Source organism: Borostomias antarcticus, assembly GCF_949987555.1.
Source record: "Borostomias antarcticus genome assembly, chromosome: 26".
Classification (NCBI taxonomy): Eukaryota; Metazoa; Chordata; class Actinopteri; order Stomiiformes; family Stomiidae; genus Borostomias; species Borostomias antarcticus.
In genome coordinates, this window is record NC_140259.1 from 2,826,463 (window position 1) to 2,844,193 (window position 17,731).

Here is a 17,731-nt window from a genome sequence, read left to right on the forward strand (position 1 = left end):
TTAAGATTCTATTATGGAACTTCAGTGTGCGAATTAAACAATAATCTGCTGTGCGAGAACAGCGAGAGGTTCTTAAAGGGACTTTTTACAAACCGCCAAAACCCTCTTTGGCTTTCCCCGATATCATATGAAAAATTGCAGAATGACAGCTGCTTGAGCCATATTTTACCTTGTGCATTTAGTCATAGACTGTAAGCTATGCACTGGCTTGTGTTTTATTAGTCTACCTGCAGTTTCGTGTAGGCTGTGGGTGATGCGGAGAACCAAGTAAAAACACTCATTTTTTATTCAATTGTCAAGTCTTCAATGTTGATTTATTAGACTAGCCTCCCGTTCCTAGGAACAAAGAGAAGTAGGCTACATTTTAATTAAATTGTGATAGCACCAATGCCTGACAATCAGCCTACTTCTCCACCCCGAGCTTCACTTTTTCCATTTTAATAGCCTGTTTTATCTCTAGTTCCTCTTGTATAGATACTTCACATTGTCTACTCCAACCTGAAACTATTAAAAACTATAGCTTACATTTGCTTTATTTAAGCGTCCCCTGCCAGTCTAGGGGTTGCAGCTGAAATAATAATATATATTGATATAGGCTACAATTGCTTTACATGCCATAAGAATAGGCATAGCCCAATGATCCAGCCTACTCGTGTTCATGTGGAGGATAATGCTAAAACGTAGGCAGTATTTTTCCAGCTTTCCTTTCTGCCTTTGGCAGTAGTGACTGTGTTGCGCCTATAGTTCATATTTCTATATTATTGCTCCTCTTGTGTGAAATGCGGTGGACGGAACTTGGTTATGCGTATTGTTTGCCTTGTCCATGGCCATGTCCAAATACCCATACTAAGGTATGCGATTGGTCATTTCGAGCAAATACCTCCCCTTTTACCGTGAACGCGCTCATAGCTAGATTGGACCAGCTGGGTAGACTTAAGAACTCTCCTGCGCTCTAACCCCCCCCCCCCACCCACCCACCCACCCACCCACACACACACACACACACACACACACACACACACACACACACACACACACACACACACACACACACACTGAGCAATGGCACGCACGGAGAGAAGGAGAGCAGGCCTACTGTCAGAGGCACATTGACAAAAACCTAAATTAAAATAAAATTAATCTGACAACCAATGTCAGAGCAAATGACAGGGCAGTCGACACCACTAAAGGCCACATCGCGCTTGATTGCCGCTTGGCTACATTTTGGAGTAAGCTGCATAATACACTTAACACTGCAAACAGAAAACCAGCAAAAAAGGGCTTAATACTATTGACTGATTAATCAAATGTGTTAATGAAAATGACCACAGCACAACATCCTATGCATAACAATAATGCATTTCTTGTATATAGCGCTTTTCACAAACTCACTCAAAACAGTTGTGGGGTTGGTGTCGATAAAACTTGAGTGATCATTTGACAGAAATGAGTTGCCTTTTCCAGAAATGGACAGAGACGTGATATTTAGTAAATAACTGGAATTAACTTTATTCACATACATGGAAATGAGTTGATGTTGCGTAGGCATAAAGATGAAATGATAAACTGTCATTCAGCAATTCCACTATAATTAGCCTACTGGTAATACATCTCCGCACTGGCCTGTGAGTCCCCCGAGCTCGGCGGGTTAGCCGCGAACTTCATGCCGCAACGAGCGATCTCGTCTCTGGGTGGACAGCTGTTCAACTCGCCTGGGACCAGGTCCCCTGAAGCTATTTCGCCTGGCTGCCCATCGCGCTGTTGTGAACAGAATGAACACCACCTACTAGCAAACAAAACATGTTCAGTCACAATTATACTGTTAAAACTAAGATGGGGAGAGCCATGAACGCGCGTTCACATTTCACATCTGTGCATGGACTACAAGAACGCGTCATTGATACCTTTGACTGCGCATGTCAAAGGTACCAATGACGCGTTTTTCTCAAAGATGGCGCGGTCCTATAGGGCTTCACGTTAGATTTTGAATCCTGGGGGCCTGTTCATAGCTCTCAGGGGCTGTGACAGGAAGTGATCTCTCTCAGACTGTGACACAGAGACTGACAGGAAGGCCCAATCCCAAACCAACCCCTACCCACTCCCACTCCACCACCGAGTGTCCCTCCAAATGAAGTGTCACTCTCAGCATGTGCTTGTTGGTGAGGTCCATGCGAGGAAAACAATCATCTTCGGAAGGTATTTGTACTAGCCTACCTTTGTCTGATTGCTCCTACAGTTTAGGGTGCCATACCATTGTTCCGACATCCTATTAGTCCGACGTCTCACTAGTCCGAAACATCCCATTGTCGGTCGGACTCTTGAGCCGTCGGAACAATGGGATGTCTGACGATCGGTGAACAAGTTTCGGACTAGTGAGACGTCAGAACAATGGTATGTCGGAACAGTGGGCAGTCCCCCAGTTTAGGTAGCCTACTGTAGGCCTACGTTTCGTGCATCCTGTATTTGGCGTAGGCTAAACGGACATTCTGTATTATGTTGCTGTGAGGAAAGCAAACATTCCACACATTCTGTGGTAGGCTATGATTGATTTATGACCAAAAACAGGGAACGATAACACAGATGATCACTTCATAATGTTGGACCACATTAAACATTTTCCCCTCTGGGAAATTAAGACTCTCATCTGAATCACCCAGTAAATCACACTTAAGCATTTATTTGGCTGCCAACAGAAACACATATCAAATGAATATGGCTACACAATAAAATGTTTAATGGAAAATAAAGTTTACAGACAAACTCAAAGAAAATGACTGAAATTGTTTCCCCAGCCTCTGACGTGGGGTGGGACTCAGAGGAGGGGGAGTCTGCAGTGGTCCTTGACCTGACGGTCATGCCCCCGCCGGTTGTAGCCTCCACCTCTAGCGCCACGACCTCCAGTGCCTCCACCTCCAGCGCGCCGGCCTCCACCTCCAGCGCCATCTCCATCTCCAGCGCCTCTGTCTCCACCGCCCACGCCTCCACCTCCGACTGCCAGCGTCCCTGCCTCAAGGGTCCCTGAGGGAAACCGTCTGGGCTTCCTCTCAGACGCTGTGCTGGAGGCCCAGACGGGGACCCTAGAGGCCCAGAGGGACATGGCAGAAGGGATTGGGGCAGTTGTGCAGCAGTTGGTGGAGGTCACCACACTACACCACCAGAGCCAACAGGACATCCTCACTGCACTTTATTCCCACACATGCTGTCACAGACCTCACACAGTCACTCACTACCACACTCACGGACCTCACACATTCACTCACAAACACACTCACACACCTCACACAGTCACCCACCAACAGACAATAAAATGGTAACAATGTGAACCTTACTTGTTTGTGTCTTCATAGCTGGCGCATGACCTCAGCGCGGGCCCTTTGGCCCCGCTGTTAACCCTCATGACGGGGAAGGGGCTGAGGGCTTGAGTCCTCATTTTGTGGTGGGGTCTTGACTGGTTCTCATTCTTATCAGCTTTGAATATGTATCTTGGCAAACATAACACAGGATGATGTACAAGGAGGGGACAGATACCTAGTGAAAGTACTATTGGTTGCTAGTAAAAAGACAATAACGAGGGCTTGGTATAAGGTGGAACGCCCAACCAAGGAGCAGTGGCTGGGTGTTGTGGAGCAGATTTATGTTATGGAGAAGTTCACGCATGCATTGATGCAGGAAGGAAAGTTTGAAGGGAGATGGGAAAAATGGATGGATTATAGAAGTGTGATGATACCACTAATATTGAAATTGTAATATTTGAGTAAGAGAAAATAGCTGCATTGTGACTTGATGGAAGTACCCATAAGCTGTTATATTATTGTGTTTTTTGTTTTATTGTATTGTCGTTGTATGGATGGAAAATGCTATTAAAGATTAAAGTTTAGGAAAAAAAGAATATGTATCTTGGCATATGCACTCACCAACAAGCAAGCCGTCACGCGCAGCGCCTGCCTCCAGTCTAGCCCCTACCCTGCTGTGCGCCAGGATGAATGAGTCGTGTGTGGAGCCAGGCCACCGTGCCACTACACTTGTGATGAGCATGTCGGTGTCATGATTTGGGTATTTATAATGTGCACATTTTTGCGATTCACATAGACGTATTCATTCACTGATGGTGCCTTTATGAATATGTGGGTGCAGTCGCCATCGCCGCCACCTCTTTGGAGTTCTATCTCGGCCAGTATGCCGAGTAGCGCCGGATTAATTTGGCCTCGCATTACGCACAGGAGGACTGTCATTTATATGCTTACCAAACAGCAAACGGGTCCACATGATCACATATTAATGACAATCTAATTGGTCAACTATTGCCGTTTGATGGAGTGCCTGCATTAGGTGTGTGAGGACATATTGCGCAGAAAGGTTTGGGACAGCGCATAGGTTAAGTTTGGGGAACAAATCCATATCGGACCATTAATGAGCCGGTTAGAGGACACGATCTTGCATTGCGATATATGTTTGTGCTGAATTGGGCTATTAGCCTACATGATTGAAACATTGTAATTCACCGACGCACCACCGGCGTCGCCAGTTCCCCGTGTTCAAAAAGGGTGTAAAACCCCGTCTAAATCGGTACGCCGAGTCGAAAGGTGTCGTAGAAAAGCGTGTAAAAACTTTTTGGTTGATAGATCGCGTTGTTGGGGCGGAAGAGTGCGTACGCCAGAAATCTCGGAAAAGACCGTGTAAAAAAAGGCGTACAATGATAAATGAGGCCCCTGATTGGTCAAGTCACGCCTCAGGAGACACGTCACCGTGAAAACCAATGCAGCTGCTTAAGCTGTGCTTCATAGCCATGGATGTATTAATAGAACACACGCACAATTAATGCTGATGATCATTCAATGATGATTCCACAGCTTTCATCTATGACATCATAGAACAATCATAGCCATATAAAAGGCAGCAAATAAGTAAAGATCCATCACACATTCCGTCTCCTCCTGGAGTGCATTCACCATTAATTTCCTGTGAACGTTTCAGACTTTCCTGATGGCTTTTCCGCATTTAAAGCTTCTCATTGGAGTTGCTCTCTTGGTGGCTGCGGTCAAGATCGATCCTTCGGACATCGAGGCCTTCAGAGACACCCTGATGTCTCTCACTGTGCCTGACCAGTGGGCTGCCTCTCCGCCCACTAGAACGGACCGCGTCTTCATCACCCACGACTGCCAGTTACTGGACCATGACGACGGCCGCTTCGCTGGTCTTCAAACGGGGACAAAGACGCCCGATGCCCAGCAGATGGAGACCAGCATGTTCTGGGTCTGGGACCTGTTAGCTAAGACCTTTGCGACAAAGAACACCATCGCCCACCAGAAGACGAGAGTAGCCCTGGTCATCCCCATGATCGAAACACCGACAAGGGTCAGCGCTTTGGACAGCGGTGCACAGAAGAAGACCGGCGGGTTCTGGGACTTCTCAGCTAAGACCTCGGCTAAAATAGTCCTTGCTGTGGGAGTTACGTTCCTAGGAGCAGCAATGTTCTGCCTTCTGCGAGGAATTCATTAGGGGCAGTCCTCCAGGTGAACTGGGCAGCATGGAGGGGACTGAGGAGGGGCAGACTGGCCAATAGGAGGAGACTGACAGAAACCTCTGATATTTTCTTTTTTGTTTGTTGTAATAGTTTAATAAAAGTGTCCAAATGTATAGAGTATCTGTTTTTGAGGCTTTGTTGTACCCTAGGCTTACTAAATGGGCTCTGGTAGCCTAGGGAGAAAGAGAGAGGGAGATAGAGACCTTGCTGCTTTCATATCTCTCAATAGCCGTCTGTTGATTTTGTACATTCAACTAGAGTTTTTAGACCTTTTTAACGACATCGGTATCGGCCGTTATGCAGCCGATATGTCCCTATTTAAAAAACATTATTTCCGCCTGTATTTTCCACTTAAACGCTGTAAAATAAAATAAAAACGGATATTTCTACAATTATCCAGTAGAGGGAGCTCTAATGCAAGTGAACTGCAGCACTTGTGCTCCCATATCTACAGCAAAGAGTCAAGACACGACGTGCCTGCCCTGCATTACCGACAGTGCCTTCGGTAATGAATGAAGGTTTGTATTATGTGCACTAACTTACTACACAGTTTGAAGATTTATGAATACTCATATTTATGAATACTCAGGCTCAAAACTCGTCGCTTCAAGAAGTACTAGAACAATCCTCCCTCCTAAGCACTTATTGTATTTTATTGTATTGAATTGCACTGTATTTTAGATTGCTAAACTTGCAATTATTGTTAGTCGCTTTGGATAAAAGCGTCTGCTAAATGACTGTAATGTAATGTAATCTGTCATGATTGTATACTCTGTACCTAACATGGCATACTCCTGATTTGACATGGTGCAGCTAGATTATAGACTTTGTAGAATGTTTGTATTGCTGACTCTATGTACCTGTGTACCCCCTTCAAAAAACAACGGGTGAAAAATCGACACAGTCCCTGGTTCACTCACGAGTTGACAGTGCTCCTAAAGCAAAAGAAATGATGCCTGGCGCAAAGCTCAGCTATCAAAGTCTGCCATGGACTGCCTCAAATTCCGTCAGCTCCGAAACAAGGCCTCACAAGCTGTACGTCTGGGTACTATAAGGAGCTCCAATCCCAACTCCTTTTGGAAAACAGTGAGAAAACTTGAGAACAAGCCGTCATCCCTCCCCCTATCACTCAGAGAGAACAATCTCATCATCACAGAATCCTGCATGTACATCAGAGAACAGTCTGTCCCCAGGTCCTACCGTATTGCCTTCAGTCACCCAGAGTCCTGTTTGCCCCCCCATGCCCCCCCCCCCCTTAGTTTCTCCCTCCATCCTGTTTCAGAGGGGGAGGTTCTTAGGGAACTGTCAGCGCTAGACCCCCCAAAATCTGCTGGGCCCGATGAGATTGCTGCATTTTTTGTTCAAACTGCGGACCCCATCATTGCAGCTCCTTTGGCAGACCTTTTCAACCTCTCCCTCCATACGGCTGAAATACCTGCAGACTGGAAGGAAGCAATCCTGCTTCCCTTGTTTAATGGCAGTGAGCAATCTGACCCTAATAATTACAGGCCTATCTCCATCTTGCCCTGCGTGTCCAAGGTATTTGAGAAACTTGTGAACAAACAACTTACAGACTATCTGGACGTGTATGGCATCTTATCCGGGGTGCAGTCTGGTTTTCGCGCTGGGTATGGGTGCACTACAGCTACCCTAAAGGTTCATTGACCTTGCCAAAGCTATGGACACTGTTGACCACACCATTCTTATCAGCAGGCTGAGCAGTATTGGGGTCACAAATCACTCACTGGCATGGTTTTCTCACTATCTTTTCCACGGGGTGCAACGCGTTAGGTTTGATAGCTCTGTCTCACACCCCCTCCCAGTCACCAAGAGTGTCCCTCAAGGTTCCATACTTGGTCCTACCCTGTTTTCCATCTACATCAATAACATACCACTGGCTGCTGGCAAATCACTCATTCATCTTTATGCCGACGACACAATTCTTTATGCCACAGGCCCCTCCCCCACCACTGTTCAATCCACTCTCCAGGATAGCTTCCTCCAGGTACAACATGCCTTTACCCAACTCAAACTGTCACTAAATCCATATAAGACAAAGGCCATGTGGTTCCACCGGAAGGGTGCTCCATCCCCTTCACCGTTAAACATCACTACCTCTGAGGGAGCTATCCTGGATCACGTCACCACCTATAAATACCTGGGGCATCTGGTTAGACTCAACTCTATCTTTTTCTCACCACATCTCAAAGCTACAGTTTAAGGTCAAGGCCAAACTAGGGTTCCTCTACAGAAATTGTTCCTCCTTCGCCAAACTCACCCTTATCAATATGACCATCCTCCCCACACTTGACTTTGGTGACACAATATACAGGTCTGCATGTAAGGGCACACTCTCCAAACTCGACACTCTTTACCACTCTGCTATCCGCTTTGCCATAAACGCCCCCTTCAACATGCACCACTGCACTCTTTACTCCCTGTTAAACTGGCCCTCACTACACACCCAACGCAACATTCACTGGCTCACCCTCATCTATAAGACCCTTCTTCATCGGTCAACACCCTTCATCGCCTGCTGCATTCTCTCCCTGTCACATACAACACCCGGTCCTCTCTCTACATCCAACTGAAAATACCCAACTCCAAAACCTCTCTGGGACTTGCATCATTCCAGACTGCTGCTGCCTCTGACTGGAATGCTCTGCAAAACTGGACAAATTCATCTCTATTCCCACCTTCAAAAATGCCATCTCACTCACTCTCGCCGATTCGTGTAAATGCTTTTCCACCATATAACATCCTCCCTCCGTTGTTTTGCCATTCATTCCACTTGTACTCCTCTTCTGTGTTATGCCTGTTTTACCATGCCTGTGTGATGCTCGGTGTTGTGTTCTGTGTAATTGTATGCTGCATGTTATGTTATATTTGTGTTGTGATGCTTCAATGTATGCTGTCTTTAACTGTTTTTTTTTAACTGTCCTGCGTGTTTGCTGAAGAGTTTGTGGTGGTGATGCTTAGTTGTATGCTGTATGTTCCATAGGTATTGTGATGCTTCCATGTATGCTGTCCTTAACTGTCTTTTAACTGTCTTGCATGTTTGCTGATAATTTGCTGCTGCTGTATGTCTGTGCTGGTGATTGCTCATTGTAGTGTTGCATGTTGTTTTATATATGTGTTGTGATGTGTCAATGTATGCCTTTTTTCTTCAACTGTCTTATATTTAACCTTGTTTTATTTTCCGCCCACTAACCTCCTTCCCTCAAGAGGCTTTTTGCCAGACCGCCTTTGTAAATAAAAACTTGATCTTCAACGCCTGCCTGGTTAAATAAAGACTAAAAAAATAAAAATAAAAGCTACTGCAATACTGTACCTCAATGTGCCTTTTTTGCAGCCCAGTTTAGAATGTAGAATGTGTGGTAGACTTATACTACTAACCCTTACTGTCAGTAGGCCCTGATGGTGCCATTTTGTTACATGTACTGTATTGTAGTGTCGTATATTTTGACCTAGTAATTGTTTCAACTTTTGTCTATTCTTACTGTAACATCATTAGATACACACATAAGTGAAAGCAGAGGCCTATTGGGTTCAAGCCAGGACACTGTCAACGTAGTCACCGCATCCAGTTCTATTAATACATCCATGATCAGGGCCGTTACTAGGAATTTTGGGCCACCTTAAAGAATATTGGTGTGGGCCCCTACCCCTCCGACTTTTCGTCACCACTTTTTTCGACCCCTTTTTTTTTTTATGTATCATTTTGTATTAATTTGTCTGTTTCTCTATGTTCTTTTTCCAATTTACCTCTCCATAGACATTTACTTGTGTACTTCCTGTGCTTGGACTGTCTCTGTCTGTAGCAGTTTCATGACTGGAACTACTATGAGCCTCTTCACTCCCTTCACTCTCTGTTTCTAACTGGCTAGGACCTGGCTCTGTAGACAGTAAGACCAGAACAGTGTCTTCTTAAGACTTATAAATCTATGTAGCACTGTAGAGTTTACAGGAAGCTGGCTAGGCGGCTGTTGATTAGCTAATAAACCTCTCTCTTATTTCAAGAGCATTCATATGTAGGCTATCTTAACCTGGATTACATCTACATGTTGCAATTCAGTACAGTAGTTCAGTAATAAGTTTAACTAGCCAACCAGTGTCTACCTCACTCACTCACCGTCTGCATCTTCTGGGGGCTGGGGGTGGGTGTCTAGGTCAGACGAGGCCACAGCTGATTCTGTGAGTAGCAGGACATAAAGGACTTAAAAAGAAATCAACTCTATATGAATTTCTATTAATTAACTTAACACTATTTATTTATTAACCATGGATTTCTTTATGTAATGTAACTGTTTTCATATGTAGGCTTTCTTAACCTGGGTTAACTTACATCTACATTTTGCTATTCATAGCAGTACAGTAGTTTAGTAATAAGTTTAATAGCCAACCAGTGTCTACCAGTCACTCACTCACCATCTAAAGGATCTTCTTGGGGCTGGGAGTGGGTGTCTAGATCAGAGGGGGGCACAGCTGATTCTGTGAGTAGCAGCACATAAAGGTTTTAAAAAGACATGTCAACAGGACCGGCTAGCTAGCGTAGCACATTATAATTTAAGCATTAATGCGAGAGGAAACATGTGTCCTGGCTGCTGCTACCGGATTTTTATGTATTTATTTGGACAGGAAGTATTTGCAAGTGTGCCAGCTGGCAAGCTAGCTAACAGTAGCCACCTCACTAGAACAGTGCAGTGGTTGAGGCTGGCTAGTGAAAGCTAGCTTACTAGAACTGTAGTAGCTGTCTAGTTAATCTGTCATTTAGTTAATGGTAGCGTAATGTTATCTAGCAGCTAGCTTACCAGAACAGTAGTTGGCTGGTTGCTAGCACTGTAGCTCCTAGCTGTATAGTTAATGATAGGTAACGTTATATAGCAGCTAGCTTACCAGAACAGTAGTTGGCTGGTTGCTCAATCAATCAATCAATCAATCAATCAATCAATCAATCAAAGCTTTATTTGTATAGCGCATTTCATACCCAGAGGCAACACAATGCGCTTTACAGAGAACAAGGGAGGTGGGCATACGACCCACTCTCTACATATTCCAGAGGGAAGCAAAAAAACAGTAATCACCCGGGGGCCAGATAAGTGAGCTGTAAAAATTCTTCCCTGACCCCTCTCAACAAGGCGATCGAGCAAGCTCAAGGAGTATGTTTGTCTACCGGCTAAGAACATTTATAAAGCAATACATTACATTAAATTACATTTCAGAGTGAGAGAGGTTAAAAGCATCATAGGAGAGAGAACATTCTACAGACATGCTACGACATCCACAGCAGACACGGGGGTATCTATCGGACTCCGGGAGGTCTGCTGGTGACAGTGGGGCATCCACTGGACCTGGTTAGAAGATAGGAGGGAGAGAGAGAGAGGCACTTGGGAGAGGGAAGGCAGAACAGGGTTAGTAGCACATAGAGCCATACAGACCACAGAGATATTGAAACAGGCAACCTGGGGCAAGCTCTTGGAATATATTTGTCTAATGGCTAAGAACATTTAAAGAACAATAAATTACATTAAATTTTCAGAGCAAGAAAGGCTAAGAGCATCAGGTCCAGGCCTAAGCCGGATGTGGACTGATGTGTGTCTGTGTGTACGTGTGTGTGTGTACTAAATACTACGATATCCACAGCTCCACAGCTGACACTGGACCTGGTTAGAGGATAGGAGGGAGAGAGAGAGGCACTAGGGGAGGCAGAAAACGGTTAGTAGCACACTGAGTCATTGAAGCAACACAGCTGTCAGAACAGAACAAGCCTGTTTCAGGATAACCAGCTTCTGTACACTACTTGATATACATACATTGCATAGCAGGATGAATACCAATGTATACAGAGGATTCACAGGTAGGTTTGAGGCTGCCTTTCTGTGTCTCAAGGTCCTAGCTAGTGATTGTAGGCTAGGTCGAAAAGGTACGTCTTGAGGTCTCGCTTGAAGACCTCCGTTGTTTCGGCCCTTCTTAGGCACTCCGGTAGGGTGTTCCAGAGGTTGGGGGCATAGAAACTAAAAGCTGCCTCTCCGTGTTTCTTGGTCCTGGCTTTTGGAACTGTTAAAAGTTCAGTACCTGAGGATCTGAGTGGTCTGTTGGGCATGTACTTAACAAGCATGTCTGAAATATATTCTGGTGAGTGCCTGTGGAGAGATTTATAGACTAGTAATAGTATTTTAAAGTCTATTCTAGAGTTGACTGGTAACCAGTGTAGTGATTTTAAGGCTGGTGTGATGTGTGCCCTGCGTCTACTCTTAGTGAGGACTCGTGCTGCAGCATTCTGTATCATTTGTAGCTTAGAGATTGCTTTCTTTGGTAGGCCTGATAGTACTAGCTACAGTTGCTAGCACTGTAGCTAGCTGTCTAGTTAATGGTAGCTAACGTTATCTAGCAGCTAGCTTACCTACAGTAGTTGGCTGGTTGCTAGAACTGTAGCTAGCAGTAGCTGTCTAGTTTATGGTAGCTAACGTTAGCTAGCAGCTAGCTAACCAGATCGAGTTGTTATCAGAACATAAGCTTACTAGCTAACGTTAGCTACCTAGCTTAGCACTTTCTTCACACACTATAACGATGTGTATGATTTAACGTTAGGCTATTAGTGCTAGTATTTGACAGCCAGCCTGTATAGTGACGTTAATGTCAAAAGAGGTGAAACTTTCTAGCATGAACCATGGCATGGACCAAACCATTTAAGAAGGGGGATATTGCTCAGTAAATTAAAACTTTTTTCATCTGTATTGCATTATTTGTGGCTTAATTTGAATTGTGATGCAGCATTAGTGTGACTAATCTACATGCAGAATAATTTCATCATAGAAAGAGGGACCTCTTTTTTTGTGGGCCCTGCTTGCTAGTGGGCCCTTATAATCATGATCACCTTTCACCCTAAACAAGAGAGCTCCAACCCGCAGACATACATTCTTGCATTGAGCCACTTAGCTACTCGTGTTTCAACGCGTCATTGTTCCCGGCTTTCACCGATTGGCTAAGGGCTTTCAAAAGAAGTAGTCAAGTAGCCGTGACTGTTTGTAATCCGTCTCTCTCTACCTTGGGACCTTTCCCCCGTTTGTCACGCCTGTAAAGATTTGGAATAGCATATCCTTTATCCATCTGAAGAAAACAAGAGACACGCTCTTCATTCTTTTAGAGAGTAAACACACGTTTCCATCACAACCTCTTCACCAACCTTTCACTGTAGGCTACAACAATCTTCAATTCGGTAAGTTGTATGTTAATTTTTATATTTAAGAATAGAGCTCAACGGTTTTGGGCTTCGGTTTAGAAAGTGAATTTCTCATACATTTAGGGTTCGTTCTTTAAAATCATTAAAGGGTTTTAAGCCTGGAGCCAAGTCAACACGCTAGCTGATGAATCGTGATCTTAGGGACCGTTCTTAATTCATGGGAGGGGGTTTTAGTAGCTATGCATTGATCACACGAGCCCGTGTACTTCTGCACCCGTGCCTTTGTCTTCGCGGTTCTGTTCGTCCACATGCAACCAAGCTTTCGGGCCCCTGAAACCGTGTTCGTTTGAAACCGGAGTCCAATTCCGGTTTCAGCGGTTGCGTATGTGCTAGTGGTTGAGGTAAAATGGTAAACGTAAGAAAAATGTTGTTGCTACTTATTAGCATGCTGTCGGCAGTCTTTGGGTGTCATATCCAGCTGCTTAACCTGGTCAACGAACAGAGGCGCCCGAACGAGCAAATAGTTATTTTATTTTTTATTGTGTTTACATTGTATTCATTGGTGACGTTAAGGAGCAATTCTACCTCACTATCTGTCCAAACAAAATATTCTGCCCTGTGAGTCGCCATTGTATGTGTTTTCGTATTTCCCTTTCCGCGCGTCTGTTCCGGTATTGACTCTGGCTTCTGATTGGTTAAAAGGGCCTTTACTTTTGAAGTTATATCGCCACCTACTGCTTAGATTACATCACTTGGCGTCGGATTTTGCGGTTTCGCCACTCGTGGGGACGAAGCGCTGTACTAATAAAGCTTTGATTGATTGAGCAGGGAGGAGCGAGAGCGAGCCCATAGGAGGGTGGAGCCCAAGCCCCCAGGAATCTAAAGTGAAACCCTATTGAACCGCCATCTTGGTTACATTTGTAGTCATTTGGCTATTTCCGGTAGCTTTTGTACTTGCGCAGTTGTGCTTTTCTGTCCTACGGGCGTCCACGAACAAGTTCACGTTTATGTGAAATGCAATGAAATGAAAACCGGCTTGCATATTAACCTGTTTTTGTCAAATAAATCCATTGTAGACATTATTTTTTATCCAGGTATCTTAGTTTTAACAGGTTAATTATAGCTGAACATGTTTTGTGAATCAAATGGTAGATGTTAGATCATCTGGGAGAAAGTCTGTGTAATTGTGTATAAGTTGCATTTCCTATCACTGGAATTTGCTGGAATGCTTGTATATTTATATTGTAAAAAAAATGTTATTTTATTGCGACTTGCCACGGTATTTAGTGGCGCAGTGTAAAAAGGGGACAGAGAAGTGTACCATACTGTTGAAAGCTCAGAGACAAACTGAGACCCACCAGGAAATACAAGTATGCCTATAGGATAGGCGGAGCATAAGTCCCCTACCTAATCTAAAATAGTGGTGATTCTCCACAGAAAAGAGCAGAGCTTTTCAAATTGGGGAGGGCTATCTGCTCACTAGGGCAGACACAGACCTGGAGCAAAACTAAACTCTCAAACAAAAACTCTAGTTTAAGAAGTTTGAATCAGAAATACAAGGTAGGAAAACAATGGATATACCATCACCACTGGCCATTGTGGGATGCAAACATCAAACACTATTAAAGGACATTGAGAAAACTTCTGGAAAATGTACAAAACACACTAAAAGATTTAGCTCAGCATGGCCTGAGGGTTGTACTTGAGATGTGGGTGTGTGTGAGGTTATGGAATGCCTAATAAGAGACTACAGGGCAAGAGATGCATCTGATAAAGACTACAGGCCAAGAGATGCATCTGATAAAGACTACAGGCCAAGAGATACATCTGATAAAGACTACAGGCCAAGAGATGAATCTGATAAAGACTACAGGCCAAGAGATACATCTGATAAAGACTACAGGCCAAGAGATGCATCTGATAAAGACTACAGGCCAAGAGATGAATCTGATAAAGACTACAGGCCAAGAGATACATCTGATAAAGACTACAGGCCAAGAGATAAATCTGATGAACATCAAAAGAGAATTAGGATTAAAAATCATAAACCTGTTCAAAGATGAGGGCCAACACTACAGGAAAACTGAGACCTTGCTGGACCAGAGTGGGCTCCCTTCGTTAAATAAAAGTCAAATTAAAAAATATATACAAAATACTAAAGACCAAGAATGGATGAAAGTAAACAGCAGGAATAAAAAGAGAACTTGGGTCACTTCACACTCAACCAAAGCAAAAACCAAAAAGAGAACTTGGGTCACTTCACACTCAACCAAAGCAAAAACCAATACGATTGAACACCTTAACCAAACTGTAAAAGACATTTGCAAAACCTGTAAAAGGGAAATCATTTAGCAGCTCAATTAGTCCATTAATTGCCAATCCAACTATGACATGTATTTAGTGAGAAAAGAGAAGAGACAGTAAAAGAGAAAGTAGCAGAGGGACAAAACAACCCCAGAGAGGGACGCACAAGCAGACAGAACTAAACATGCTGCAGAGCAGCCAGCCAGCAGAGCTACACAGATAGATACAGACGCACAAGCAACCAGAGATAAAGAAGCTCTTAGAAAGCATACGTCTAGGCAGAGACAGATGGAGAGAGATGCACACGCAACCAGAGATGAGCATGATGCTGAACAGCATGACACTAGAGAGACAGAAACAGCAGGATCCAGACATGATAAGGGACTGTGTGATAGAAATAATAGAAGGAAGTTCATAGAGAAGCAACTCTCAATGAATCCAGAGGCCTATATACAATCAGATGCAAATAAAAAGGCTACGTGAAGGCTAAGCCTAGTGCTTTAAGCCACTATGGCGCTGCTGCTCCGGATTCATCTAATTGACACATTTTACGTTACCGTGTTTGTTGATAAAGTAGTCGGACAATAAACTGCTGTGCGAATACATGGTCCATTTATTGTCCTTCCATAATCAATAATCCGATAATCCAGCAAACAACCCGGTATGCATGTTTGTGAGTGCGTGTGTGGTCAAAAACTGTTTGCCCTCCGTGCAGCAACACCTAGCCAACAACAGGTGCGTTCCTACCTAAATATCATCAGTTCCTATTAACATGGGAGGAGCAACGCATTGACCCAATTAACCTGAATTTGGCTCTTACAGGTTATGTTAAAGCAGGGGTGTCAAACTCAAATACACAGTGGGCCAAAATTTAAAACTTGAACAAAGTCGCGGGCCAACATTGAACAAATGAAAATTTTAATATGGACCCAAACAAGTTTTGCTTTAACATTGAATATGCACTTATCACTTTTGCTTTTGGTGCGCATCAATGGTGTGCACTAACATATGTGAATACACCCTCAGACACAAGTGTTGGTGCTCCATCTGCTCAGTAGAGAAGCTTGTAAAACCCTGACTGTCCTAAAGCCAGACAGACAGACAGCCGGCATGCAGACAGACAGCCAGGCAGACAGGCAGGCAGGCAAGAAGGCAGACAGGATTGAATGAACAGGAACAGAGCAAACACAGCGGCCGGCTAGGTCAACACAGGTGTCTCTATCACAGTGAGACGTTACATAACGTAAAGCTTCTGTTTTCTGCCTTTTCGCCATTTTAAAGAAGGGGTAACACGGTTACAGTTGTAGTATGAGATTGCTATGACTACTGTCACAGAAGAGAGGGCGTTTCTGGGTCCTGTCTTGATTGATGCGCCAAACCAACAGCAGAGCATTATGGGATTTGTAGTATTAGCGGTGAATGCGCTGTATAATACTGGCGGGCCAGCTCTAGTAGTCATTTGGTATTGCCTCGCGGGCCAAATATAATTACACTGCGGGCCAAATTTGGCCCGCGGGTCAGAGTTTAACACCCCTGTGTTAAAGGAAAGATTTCATGAACAATTAAACGGGACAAAAATAGGCAGAATAGGACTTTTTTAGAGATCAGAAATGGACCTATCTTTGCATGTGTAAACTGTAGAATAATTAGGCATTACAATCAGGTGAAGAAATATGAACACATGTTCATTTCTCAGATTTCCAGAATCTATTCTGCTGCTCCCACTCAAAATAAACCACCTCTCCAGTCTTGAAAGTTTCCTTCCCTCCCTCCCTCCATACAGTCAGACCCTACAGTCAGACCCTACATCTCACCCACTTGGTTTTCTCCCTCCCTCTCTTCCTTCATCCTTCCTTCCTTCCATCTCTCCCTCCCTCACCAGTTTGTTTTTAAGAAACCATCCCCCCTTTCTCCTAGGTCTGTGAACTGTGCCTGTACTGAGGAAGAGCAGAACCTGGTAGCGTTTCAGTACCGTGTAGGGATCCTGTATCGCTGCTGTCGGCTGCTGGCTGTCGGGGAGGAGCTGCTGGTCTGGTACGGACAGGAGTACAGATACAAGAGCATCTCCTTCGACTACTTCTGGGACAAAAAGAGCACCACTAGAGGTAGTTGTCCTAGACTCTCCTTCCCTCTGTCTTCTCCTCCATCTCTCTCTCATCCACTTCTTTTCCTTAAAGCTGAAACAACCAGAGGTCTGCTAGTCATAATAGTAACCGCTGTCCAAGTAGCTCTCCTCTTCCGGCCTTCCCTTTCTCCTCTGTGTTTTTCCCATGGTGCCAGACAGCAGGCAAGACATGGGCATACAGCGTGAAATTCAGGACACTCATGGATGCAACGATACAGGGGACAGTATGTGATGCACTGCAATGGCGCCTGTGCAAATTGCTGTTGTGGGGCACGCAAATTGCCGATATTAGGCAGCCACGCTATCTATGAACAGAATGGAATGCTCTTAGTTGCCATGGAACATGGTAGCTTGACATAAATTAAGGAGTGCTGGCTAGCTTATTCTAGCTATCTAAGTTAACACCGTGGGCTTCAACGTATTACATGTTTTCTCCCCTCTCTCCTATTTAGATTTTGTCACTTCTTTTTCTCTCTTTCGCTTTCCCTCCGAGCTCAGCCAGAGGAACCTGTTGCATATCTTTCTCTCTCCTGTCCACAATCTGAAGTCGTCATGTCGTTGTGTCCCCCCCACCTTCACTAGCTACATATTCACC